A 12616-nucleotide genomic window follows, 5' to 3' on the forward strand; every position below is an offset into this window, starting at 1 on the left:
CTTGGAGTTTCCCAAAATAGGCTTTCCTATAATATCATATTTAGATTGGCAGTCTCTGGCCCAGTGTGTCCTCTTATGGCAATGAGGGCAAATTTTGGGAGATTTTTTAATAGTTTTAATTTTTTCTGTGTGCTTTTTAGCAGAATCCCTTTTACAATGAGTTTTATCCCCATATGTAAAACATCTTTCATATCCCTTTTTAAAGGTAGCAACCATTGTTTCAGTTAACATTTGTATTTTTTGAGTTTCTGATCCTAAATTGTGATAAGCCTTTAAATAATCAATAATAGTCTCAATCTCATGAATTGGAGCAGTAGCTCTTTAACATTTTTGGTTTGCATTTTTATAAGCAAGCAGTTTTTCTAGCTGCATTTTGGCCTCTTCTCTGATAACATTATAGGAAATATCAACTTTGAATCTAGCTAAAAAACCAGCATAGGCTTCATTAGGTCCTTGAAATATTTTTGTGTAGCTATCTTTAGGTTTCATTGACTTCTAGTTTTCCAGAGGGGGAACACAAGGTTGGGGTTTACCCATATCCATATGTTGGGGTCAAAATCTGGACCATCTTTATTAGGGTCGGGTGGCTCAACTATTTGAAGTTTATATCTGGCGACGTTTTGTTCGGCTAAAGGCAGGTGTGACGTGGTGAAGGCTAGAAAGGACTCATTTTTTATGTCCCAGTCTAGTAATCTAGAAAGCCTTCGTCATGAAGGGAATGAGTAGATAGTGTTTTCTCATAAATATGAGTATGTGTTAAAGGCTTATCATTGTCATTATGGGAAGTATTATTAGCTTTAGTGTCAAAAAGAGCCTCAGAAGAGTCATCGTTAGAGTCGTTTTGTCTATGAGTTGAGAGGACTTTCGGTTTGGCGTCCATTGTAAGAGGAGGAGGAGCACTTGGGGCAGCTGGAGCAGGGCTGGTGGGATAATTTTGAAATATTTTATGTTGTTTTAATAGGGCCTTTTGTAAAGTTTTATCATCTGATTTATATTCATGTAACAAGTGTTCTGCCTGTTGTCGAATATCGGGGGGTGGGAGGGGCTAGAATTTTCTTGAAATGGCAAAATCATGGCTTTAGTGAGGGCCCATAAGGGCCAGAAATCTATTGGAATATTTTTTCCCCGTCTTGTGGTTCACTTAACATTCTTTCTAACTTGGTTCCAAATCTTTAAATCAAAATTGCTTTCATCAAGGAACCAGGGATTATGTTCAATTACCATTTGGAGACAAGCCTCTAATTGCTGACGTGAAACCAAAAGTCCTTGAACCTTAAATAAATGATGAAGCAAAGTAGAAAAGTGGTGGGGCTTTCCTGCCGTTTGACCCATAACCCCGCACTTACCGACCTCAGTAGGTCCACAGTCACTCCGTCTGGTTGCCAAGGGCATACTCCAGGTCCCTGTTTGGGTGCCACTTGATATGGTCTTCTTGACAGACCAGAACCTGGGGACAGGAGTTGACGAAAAGAAGCCGAAGAAAAGAAGGGCGCGGGGACCCAAGTCTCTAGTGGAACAAGGGTGCTTTATTCATGGCAGTGTGTGCTTATATATTGTAATACAAAGAAGCTTTAGGCAAAAAATAAAGTAATAATACACTGAAAACAGAAGCATAACAACAGTAACTAAGGGAATAACAATAGTCATGGGGCCATAACAACAGTAACTAGGGGATAACAATCGTCACAGGGCCAGAAGACAACCCATGTATTGGAAATAGGAACATGACTAAGTAGTTTTACAGAAAAGTAAAAGATTACTGAAAGGAATCCATGTATGCGTTCTGCCTCTTGACCTCAGTCCTGAGAACTGCGTGCAGCTCTGCTCATTCCTGTTTCCCAGGAACTGATAAGGAACAGAGGGCCCTTGAGAAACAGAAAACAACATATAGGATTCCTTAAAATTAAACGTTCCTTGACATAAGTGAATATGGCAGATGAGGCACAACCTTGTGCCCAATTTGTTTAACTTCTGAAGCATTAGTTGTGCGATATGTGGTCAGGCATTGTCATGGAGAATTGGGCCCTTTCTGTTGACCAGTACCAGCTGCAGGCATTGCAGTTTTCAGTGCATCTTATTGATTTGCTGAGCGTACTTCTCAGATGTAATGGTTTCATCGGGATTCAGAAAGCTGTAGTGGATCAGACCAGCAGGAGACCATCAAATAGTGACCATGACCTTTTTTGGTGCAAGTTTGGCTTTGGGAAGTGCTTCGGAGCTTCTCAGTCCAACCACTGAGCTGGTCATTACCAGCTGTCATGTAAAAGTCACTTTTTGTGACATGTCACAATCCAATTGAGAAACAATTTGTTGTGTAGAATAAGAGAAGACACCACTTCAAAATGATGATTTTTTTGATTTGCGGTCAGCTCACGAGGCACCCAGCTCTTTCAAATTTCCAGTTTGCTTCAAATGCCAAGCAACCATAGAATGGTTGACACTGAGTTCTTGGGCAACTTCTCGTGTAGTTGTAAAAGGATCAGCTTCAGTGACTGCCCTCAATTGGTTGTCAACTTCTGATGGCCTCCCACTTCATTCCTCATCTTCAAGGTTCTCATCTCCTTTGCAAAACTTCTTGAACCACCACTGTACTGTATGTTCATGAGCAGTTCCTGGGCCAAATGCCTTGGTGGTGTTGCAAGTTGTCTCTGCTGGTTTTCAACCCATTTTGAACTTGAATAAGAAAATTGTTTGAATTTGCTTTTTGTCTATCATTTTCCTAATCTAAAATAAACATAAAATACCCAGCAATAAGTCATTAGCAAAAAAAAAAAAAAAAAAGGCAAGAAATGAACATTAAAATGACATGTAACATAACGTTTATTTGAGAATGTATTCCAATAGCAAATGGCAAAGTTGAACAATGCAAAACCGCAATTACTTTTGCACCAACCTCACTCTACTCCAGTACTCTTGCCTGGAAAATCCCATGGACGGAGGAGCCTGGTAGGCTGCAGTCCATGAGGTCGCTAAGAGATGGACACGACTGAGCAACTTCACTTTCACTTTTCACTTTCATGCATTGGAGAAGGAAATGGCAACCCACTCCAGTGTTCTTGCCTGGAGAATCCCAGGGACAGGGGAGCCTGGTAGGAGGCCGTCTATGGGATTGCAGAGTCAGACACGACTGAAGCGACTTAGCAGCAGCAGAAGCAATAGTATGAATAAATTCTATTTAATGTATTATAAGAGTTCCAAAGAATAGCAAGGAGAGATAAGAAAGCCTTACTCAGTGATCAATGCAAGGAAATAGAGGAAAACAACAGAATGGGAAAGACTAGAGATCTCTTCAAGAAAATTAGAGATACCAAGGGAACATTTCATGCAAAGATGGGCTCGATAAAGGACAGAAATGGTATGGACCTAACAGAAGCAGAAGATATTAAGAAGAGGTGGCAAGAATACACAGAAGAACTGTACAAAAAAAGATCTTCACAACCCAGATAATCACAATGGTGTGATCATTCACCTAGAGCCAGACATCCTGGGATGTAAAGTCAAGTGGGCTTTAGAAAGCATCACTATGAACAAAGCTAGTGGAAGTGATGGAATTCCAGTTGAGCTATTTCAAATCCTGAAAGATGATGCTGTGAAAGTGCTGCACTCAATATGCCAGCAAATTTGGAAAACTCAGCAGTGGCCACAGGACTGAAAAAGGTCAGTTTTCATTCCAATCCCAAAGAAAGGCAATGCCAAAGAATTCTCAAACTACTGCACAATTGCACTTATCTCACACGTTAGTAAAGTAATGCTCAAAATTCTCCAAGCCGGGTTTCAGCAATACATGAACCATGAACTTCCAGATGTTCAAGCTGGATTTAGAAAAGGCAGAGGAGCCAGAGATCAAATTGCCAACATCCTCTGGATCTTCGAAAAAGCAAGAGAATTCCAGAAAAACATCTATTTCTGCTTTATTGACTATGCCAAAGCCTTTGACTGTGTGGATCACAATAAACTGTGGAAAATTCTGAAAGAGATGGGAATATCAGACCACCTGACCTGCCTCTTGAGAAACCTATATGCAGGTCAGGAAGCAACAGTTAGAACTGGACATGGAACAGCAGACTGGTTCCAGATAGGAAAAGGAGTATGTCGAGGCTGTATATTGTAACCCTGCTTATTTAACTTATATGCAGAGCACATCATGAGAAACTCTGGGCTGGAAGGAGCACAAGCTGGAATCAAGATTGCTGGGAGAAATATCAATAACCTCAGATATGCAGATGACACCACCCTTATGGCAGAAAGTGAAGAGGAACTAAAAAACCTCTTGATGAAAGTGAAAGAAGAGAGTGAAAAAGTTGGCTTAAAGCTCTACATTCAGAAAACGAAGATCATGGCATCCAGTCCCATAACTTCATGGCAAATAGATGGAGAAACAGTGGAAACAGTGTAAGACTTTATTTTTCTGGGCTCCAAAATCACTGCAGATGATGACTGCAGCCATGAAATAAAAAAAACACTTACTCCTTGGAAGGAAAGTTATGACCAACCTAGACAGCAAATTAAAAAGCAGAGACATTACTTTGCCAACAAAGGTCCATCTAGTCAAGGCTATGGTTTTTCCAGTGGTCATGTATGGATGTGAGAGTTGGACTGTGAAGAAAGCTGAACGCCAAAGAATTGATGCTTTTGAACTGTGGTGTTGGAGAAGACTCTTGAGAGTCCCTTGGAGATCCAACCAGTCCATCCTAAAGGAGATCAGTCCTGGGTGTTCATTGGAAGGACTGATGATGAAGCTGAAACTCCAATACTTTGGCCACCTGATGAAAAGAGTTGACTCATTGGAAAAGACCCTGACACTGGGAGGGATTGGGGGCAGGAGGAGAAGGGGATGACAGAGGATGAGATGGTTGGATGGCAGCACTGACTCGATGGACATGAGTTTGGGTAAACTCCAGGAGTTGGTGATGGACAGGGAGGCCTGGTGTGCTGCGATTCATGGGGTCACAGAGTCGGACATGACTGAGTGACTGAACTGAACTGAACTGAACTGAAGGCACTGTTTACTATCAAGCATTTCCATACTTCAGATATTTCAGAGTCATTCATCAGTGTTACCATTAGATAAACTTTCCAAGCTAATATAGGTTTTCCTAGTTTCATCTTGGTACAGATATTTGTTCTACTAGCAATTATTTAATAAACATAAGTTGTAAATCTATATGAGGAGCTAACTGTTTTCAAGTGATCTCAGACTTGCTTACTCACTTTTTCTATTTGATTTGTCAAAGCCAGTTATTTTTTGAGGAGATGTATATTTTTATCTAATCTGCTATAATCTAGGCTATATTTCAGTGTTAATCACTTTGGTTGGGCTTCCCTGATGGCTCAGATGGTAAAGAATCTGCATGCAATGCAGCAAACCCAGATTCAATCCCTGGATTGGGAAGATCCTTTGGAAAAGGTAATGGCTACCCACTCCAGTATTCTTGCCTGGGAAATCCCATGAACAGAGGAACCTGGCGGTCTACAGTCCATGGGGGTCACAAAGAGTTGGACACAACTGAGCGACTAAGCAACCACATGTTGGGGATTTTCTCCCCGGGACTTGGAAGCGACGAACCTGAAAGAATGACACTCAGACAGTCTCTTGCAAGGACTGACAAGTTTATTTCTGCAGTCAAGCCTTTTTATAGAAGTAGGAACAAAGAGCTTAAAGTATACGGCCAGCAGAGCGCATACGGGGTTAACACATAATCAGTAAAAACATTTCAAGGACAGCGCGCTCTAAGTGACTCATGTGCTTATCCCATAACCCGTTTTCTCAAGTAACATCCCTATTTCTTATTAAATCTTGGTGCCGAGCATAAGCAAATGCAGGAGATGTTTTTCTGTCCGCAGTACACAAAGCCGGATACTTCTGGCCCTTCGCCATTTTCCCAAGGACTTTCTCCTAATACGGCTATTTTGTACTACGCTTCCCAACATATCCTCCTTTTGTTTTTAATTCAAGCATGGCGGCTGCTAGTTGGACTCCACTGTGGGAGGCACAGAGTCTAGAGTAGAGACTTCTGTATCCTATAAGCAATGACAAAAAGAGCAGGGTGATTAATACATACATAAAAATATTGCTTCCTGAAAACCAAGCTCTAGGGTCTAGAGACGATAGGGTTTTGGTTAAGGTATCATAGAATTGAGTGCTATACAATTCTCTAGGTATCCTAACTTGAAAATTAGCAACTTGTTGTTTCAACAAATTGATGTCTAAACTTGAGTTATCTGTGAGATCCTGCAAATGTGCCTTAATTTTATCCCAAGGATATTCAGTGCTATTATAGGGCATGTTAGTCAGACAAAAAGAAGTAAAATTCCAGTGACAGTGTATACATGTTTGGAAAGTCAGTTGTTGCATTTGATCTCCTAAGTAGATAACCACAGTTTGTAACTCATTAATTCGTGTTTGTAATTGCTGATCTATTTGAGCTTGCCGAGTCCACAAATCATGAGAGTCCTTGTGCCAAGCAGTGATAAAATCATGATTTTGTATACAATTATGTAAAGCCATACCAGACAAAGTTCCTACAGTCATAATGGAGAAAAGGCTTAAGATGCCTGCAATAATCCACCCAATGATGCACTTAGATCACCTAAGCCCGGTTTTCAACAATACAGAAAGAAATACAGAATCAGTCCAAGGTTCAGTTAAGTTTACGGGAAGCCATAACTCAGATCCTTGTTTAGCGCAATGCTAACATTGTGATATGAAATGGTGTGATTAAGGCAGGTATACAATGCACATGCAGTACAACTGACAATCTTGGCCGATAAGTCGATATCAAAATGCCCTACCATAAACAAGTACAGAAGGTGAACACATGATTGAATATAGCCAGTACTACCACTCCAGTACTCTTGCCTGGAAAATCCCATGGATGGGAGGAGCCTGGAAGGCTGAAGTCCATGGGGTCACTGAGGGTCGGACACGACTGAGCGACTTCACTTTCACTTTTCATTTTCATGCATTGGAGAAGGAAATGGCAACCCACTCCGGTATTCTTGCCTGGAGAATCCCAGGGACAGGGGAGCTTGGTGGGCTGCCGTCTATGGGGTCGCACAGAGTCGGACACGACTGAAGCAACGTAGTAATAGTGGTAGTAGTAGTATATAGGAAGGTAAAATTAGAAGGATGAAACACACCCATAGTCCCATAAACATTAGTGAAATGCTCTAAAGCTGCTGGAATTTTCCAAATGTGCCATTGCTTTGGCCCCACAATAGGGAAGACAATCCTGGGTTGTGGGGGTGATAAGCCCCCATTATACCAATTCAGCAATATGTCCTTATCAGTCCAGAAACTTGTCTTAGATTTATGAAAGCCTCCAATGCTTAATCTATTAAACCAGGAGCAGTTATGATGTTCCTGTTCTTCAGTGTCTGCTCAGCCTGACGAGTCATGTTTTTCATTTGAGCCCATGTCGGGTAAGGATTCAGATGATGGCGTTTCCTCATTGGCTCCTCCAGGGTCATTGATGAGACCCTTTGCGTTAACTTCATCATTTCCTGAGGGAGTCCAGTCTTGGGATCCTTCCTGGTAACGGACATAACAAAGGGGAACCCAGATTTCCTCTCCATCTGCAACAACAAGACCATAACCCTTGCCTAGGAGTCATAAGATTCCTGGCAGCCATTGATTAAATTGCTTATACCATATTGGTGTATTGATTTCTAATTTGCTGTTTTTGTCTTCTGCAAAATGTCTATCTGCACGAGTGTCAGCATTATTTTTTGCTAAGTCTAAAAAATTTAGGGAATAAAGAGTTAAAGATAATAATAATTGAGGGTTCATAGGATAAGTGTATCTCCTCTTCCATATTCCCTCTTTCTGTTTTAATAAATGAGTTTTTAGGGTGTGGTGGGCTCTTTCAATAATGGTTTGACCTTGAGGATTATAGGGTATTTCTGTAATGTGTGTTATGTTCCATTCTGATAAAAATGAACGAAACGAATGCGAGGTGAATGTAGGTCCATTGTCTGTTTTCAAGACAGAAGGAATCCCCATAATGGGGAAGGTGAGTAAGAGTGTGGAAATGGCATGTTTGTTGGATTCTGAAGAGACAGGTATTGCCCAGATAAAGCCTGAAAATGTATCAACTGAGACAAAAAGTAAAGAAAACTTTCCTAAGGAGCAGTGAGTGAAATCAGATTGCCAAAGGGAATTAGGCTGTTGCCCCCGGGGATTAACTCCTGAAAGTCCGTAGTGCAGAGGGGCATAGACATCACAAGTTTTAATAATCTGCCATGCTCCAGCGAGAGGAATATGGTATTTAGAGTGCAATCTATTAGCATTGGTATGAAGATTAGCATGTTTGTCACTGTCAGACGTAAAAATGGGAGCTATGAGCCTGTCAATAGCATCATTTCCTGCGACCAGAGGGCCAGGTACACCTGAATGAGCACGTATATGTGCAATAAAGAAGGGCTCTGTACGTGAGCGAATTAAAGCTTGAGTCTGTGAAGAGAGTATATAATTCTTCATCTAGATTGTATAAAAAAGCGGTAACAAAATCAGGAAAAAGGGAAGCAAGGTATTTGGAATCAGTATATATGTTGAAGGATAATGGTTGAAGCGACAAAAGAGCATATAAAGCATACAATTCAACTCTTTGTATTGAAGAGTAGGTAGTGGGTAATTTCTCTTTGATATCAGGGCCGACAATCCCTGCTATGCCTTTCTTGTTGCCATCAATGAAATAGGTGGGTGCATTGGAAATAGGCTGGGATGCAGTGATATTAGTTATAATGAATTTAGTACATTGTAGAAAGTCCCATAATTTTCCTTTTGGCAAATGAAATGAGATAACATTTTGAAAATCATTTAATGCCATTTGCATGGTCAAGTTATATTGTAAGGCAATTTGTAATTCCTTTTTTGTCAAGGGAACGTGTATTGCATATGGATCAAATCCGGTCAAAGTTTGTACATGGCTTCTTCCTGACATAATTAAGTGCCCTATTTTCTCAATATATGATACAATTTTCTTAGACTGTTTAGTGTGTAAATATACCCATTCTATTGGGCTATGTTGAGCTATAATTGCAGTGGGCAAATGTTCAGTGGGGAATATATATAAAGAAATTGGTTGATCATAATCTAACCGAGTTGAAAAAGATTGTTGAATGTGTTTCTCCATTAAGGCCAGTTCTTCTTTGGCCTCTTTTGTTAGCTGCCTAGGGCTATTAGGGTCAGGGGATCCCTCTAAAATTTTAAATAGATTTTGTAAGGCATAGGTGGGGATGCTGACAGATGGCCGCAGCCAATTAATATCTCCTAGCAATTTTTGAAAATCATTCAGCGTGCATAGAGATTGCACAGAAATTTGAGATTTTTGAGGTTTGATTTTAGATTCTTCCATAACATGTCCTAAATAATTAAAGGGTGCTTTCCATTGAATTTTATCTGGTGCTACAAGCAGGCCATGATTTTGAAGAGTAGTAGTAACTTCATTGTATAATTGTTGCAAATAGAGTTCAGATTCCATAGAAAGAAGTATATCATCCATATAATGAATTATAAATGCAGTAGGATACTTATCTCTAATGGGTTGTAATAAAATAGATATGAGATATTGGCAAATGATAGGGGAGTTCATCATTCCCTGAGGTAGCACCTTCTATTGAAACCTTTTAACAGGAGCCATGTGATTTATAGAAGGAACTGAAAAGGCAAAATGTTTTCTATCTTTAGGGTGCAGAGGTATAGTAAAAAAGTAGTCTTGTAAGTCAATAATAACCACAGACCATCCTTTTGGTACCATAGAAGGGGAGGGTAATCCGGGTTGTAAGAGCCCCATAGGTAACATGGTATTATTAACATTTCTTAAATCTATCAACATTCGCCATTTTCCTGATTTCTTTTTTATTACAAAAATAGGGGAATTCCATGGGGAAAATGAAGGTTCTATATGAGCTTTTTGTAATTGTTCATTAACTAATTGCGTAAGAGTTGCCAATTTTTCTTTAGTTAGGGGCCATTGAGGTGCCCATATTGGGGTATCAGATTCCCAATCGAGGGGTAGCGGTGTTAACACAATGGCCCCCATTAAAAGGTTCATTTAAAGAAATTGTGGCTTTCGTTTGTCCAAGAAAATCCCGTCCCCATAAATTGATTGGGATATTAGTAATATATGGTTTAATATAAGCTACAATTTGATCAGGGCCATACACTTGTAAATAGGATGCACTGACAAAAGTTTGTGTGACATTAGCTTCATTTACTTCTAATAGTCTAGAAGGAGCCATAACCTTACCCCAATCAAGGGGCCATTCTGCAGCTCTAATGATTGAAATGTTAGCTCTGGTATCTAACATGCCTGTGAAATTCTTTCCCCGTATGCGTAAAGTAAGCATGGGTTTCTGATATTCCTTTAATAAGGTGGATAGTGCAGCAGTAAGGTTGGTACTGCCAAAGCTTCCCTGTCAAACTTTATCAGATGCCTTCATTGGTTTGACATATGGTAAAAGTAATAATTGTGCAAAATGTTCCCCTTTTTGTAAGTATACATTTCCCATTTTCACAACATTTACCATAATATGTATTTCTCCTTTATAATCTTCGTCCATAACACCGGTCAATATCATTAAACCTCTCATTGTGCAGCTATTATGACCCAAAATTAGTCCCATTGTCCTGGGTGGAATCGGGCTGTAATATCCAGTGGGAATTTTGTGGGGGTTGTATAATTCTATTAGTTCCATATCATAAGGACTAGGTATATCAATGTAAGCACTCTTAGATGTAGCTGCTTGTAGCGTCATAACACTAGGTCCTCCTTTTGTAGTGGGGCTAGAGGATGGCCCCTTTATTAGTTTCCCTGTTGTTTTTGTTGTGCACCAGGGTTCAAGGTGTTTCCATCCTTATCAAATTTAGAATGACATTCATTCAGCCAGTGGAACCCCTTTTTACATCTTGGACATACTCTTGGGTGTTTCTTCTTATTAGAAGTAGTATTATTTTTTCTGGCCTGTGTTGGTATGTGTCATTGTTTTTTCATATGGTTGGGCTTCCCATAGTTAAAACATTTGGCATTAGCAGCTTTTTGTACATTAAAGGTTTCCAATGTCACCAATTTTGCTCTATGGGAACTAGATCTGATATTCTTATAAGCTTTCAAATATTCCATAAAAGAGCCAGTCTCTCGAATTGGTCTAAGCATGGATTGACATTCCTCATTAGCATTTTCGAAAGCAAGTTGTTTTAAAATAATATTTTGTACAGTCATATCCTTAATAGGTTTTTCAATTGCATCCTTTAATTTTCCGATAAATTGAGAATATTCCCCCTCATGTCCTTGAATAATCTTAACAAATGAACCATCAGAGTTAGCGCCCATAAAAAACCTTTGCCCATGCCCTGCAGGAAGTTTCTTTAATGAAATGCAACATCTCAAGGGTAATATTAGTTAATTGCACCATTACATTGGCCATAGTCCTTGTTCCAGTCAGTATATCATAAGTTAAATTGGCAGGGTTATCATGAGATTGTTGGTCAATCATTAGCTGTTGGGCCTCATCATTAACCTACATTTGCCATTGCAGTAATTGTTGAGGATTTAAAGCCATCTTTGCTACTTGAAAAAAATCACATGGCATCCAACAGTTAGCCCATCCTCTGAGAAATTCTACACAGTAAGGAGAAATAGGTCCATACAGAGTACATGCTTTCTTAAAATTAGACAACATGCCAAAATCTATACCGTCCCAAGAATTTTGACCTTGGATGGGTTGATCAAATTGTATTGGGAAAGCGAAAGCACAAGCAGGCATCTCCAGAGGAGGAGTGAAGCGGTTAGTATGAGCAAGGTTAGCGACTGCAGTTACAGACGGAGCAGAAGGAAAAGCCTCAGATTTGGGCTGTCCGTTGAATGAAATGATCTCCGTTCTAAGTGGCTTCAGTTTTGACACATCCTGTATATATATGTCTCTAAGTTGTTTTTCTAAGGATTGTGTCTGATTGAGCATAACATTCTTATATTTCAAAGCACCTTGTATATCTTGTCTTTAAGCTCATATTCATGTAAAGATTGAATAGTTTTTACTTCCAAATCAACGTTATGCCCTTCAATTTGTTCTATGATAGCCCGTATGAGTGACCAGGTAACCCACCATTGAGGAGGAATGCGAATTCCTTGCCAATATGCTCGCAAAACATTATTTTTAACCCTTTTCTATATGTCTAGATTGAGTGTCCCCTCTTCTGGGAACCATGAATTGTTCCAGTAAAATATGATAGCAGTCATTCAACTCATCTCTTGAAACATTAACACCGTTTTGTTTCAAAAAATGATGCATTATAGAAATGAAAGGAATTTTACTGCTATGTTGTCCCATCCTCCTTACCTCTTTCTGCAGGGGCTCGTCGCTTTGTTCAGCCTTCCTTTCAAGTCCCTGTTCGTGGCGCCACTTGTTGGGGATTTTCTCCCCGGGACTTGGAAGCAACAAACCTGAAAGAATGACCCTCAGACAGTCTCTTACAAGGACTGACAAGTTTATTTCTGCAGTCAAGCCTTTTTATAGAAGTAGGAACAAAGAGCTTAAAGTATATGGCCAGCAGAGCGCATGTGGGGTTAACACATAATCAGTAAAAACACTTCAAGGACAGCGTGCTCTAAGTGAC

General features: G+C 39.9%; 1 long non-coding RNA gene across 1 annotated transcript; it reads right to left on the minus strand.

Moving 5' to 3' along the window:
* Positions 1-5588: 5588 nt before the first annotated feature.
* LOC132342348 (uncharacterized) lies at positions 5589-12423 on the minus strand. The gene is made up of 2 exons (XR_009490687.1): positions 12340-12423; positions 5589-7575 (listed from the first exon to the last, which is right to left on the minus strand). It is a non-coding gene; the product is annotated as an uncharacterized lncRNA (long non-coding RNA).
* Positions 12424-12616: the final 193 nt, after the last annotated feature.

The sequence above is a fragment of the Bos taurus genome, chromosome 15 (genome assembly GCF_002263795.3).
Source record: "Bos taurus isolate L1 Dominette 01449 registration number 42190680 breed Hereford chromosome 15, ARS-UCD2.0, whole genome shotgun sequence".
Lineage (NCBI taxonomy): Eukaryota > Metazoa > Chordata > Mammalia > Artiodactyla > Bovidae > Bos > Bos taurus.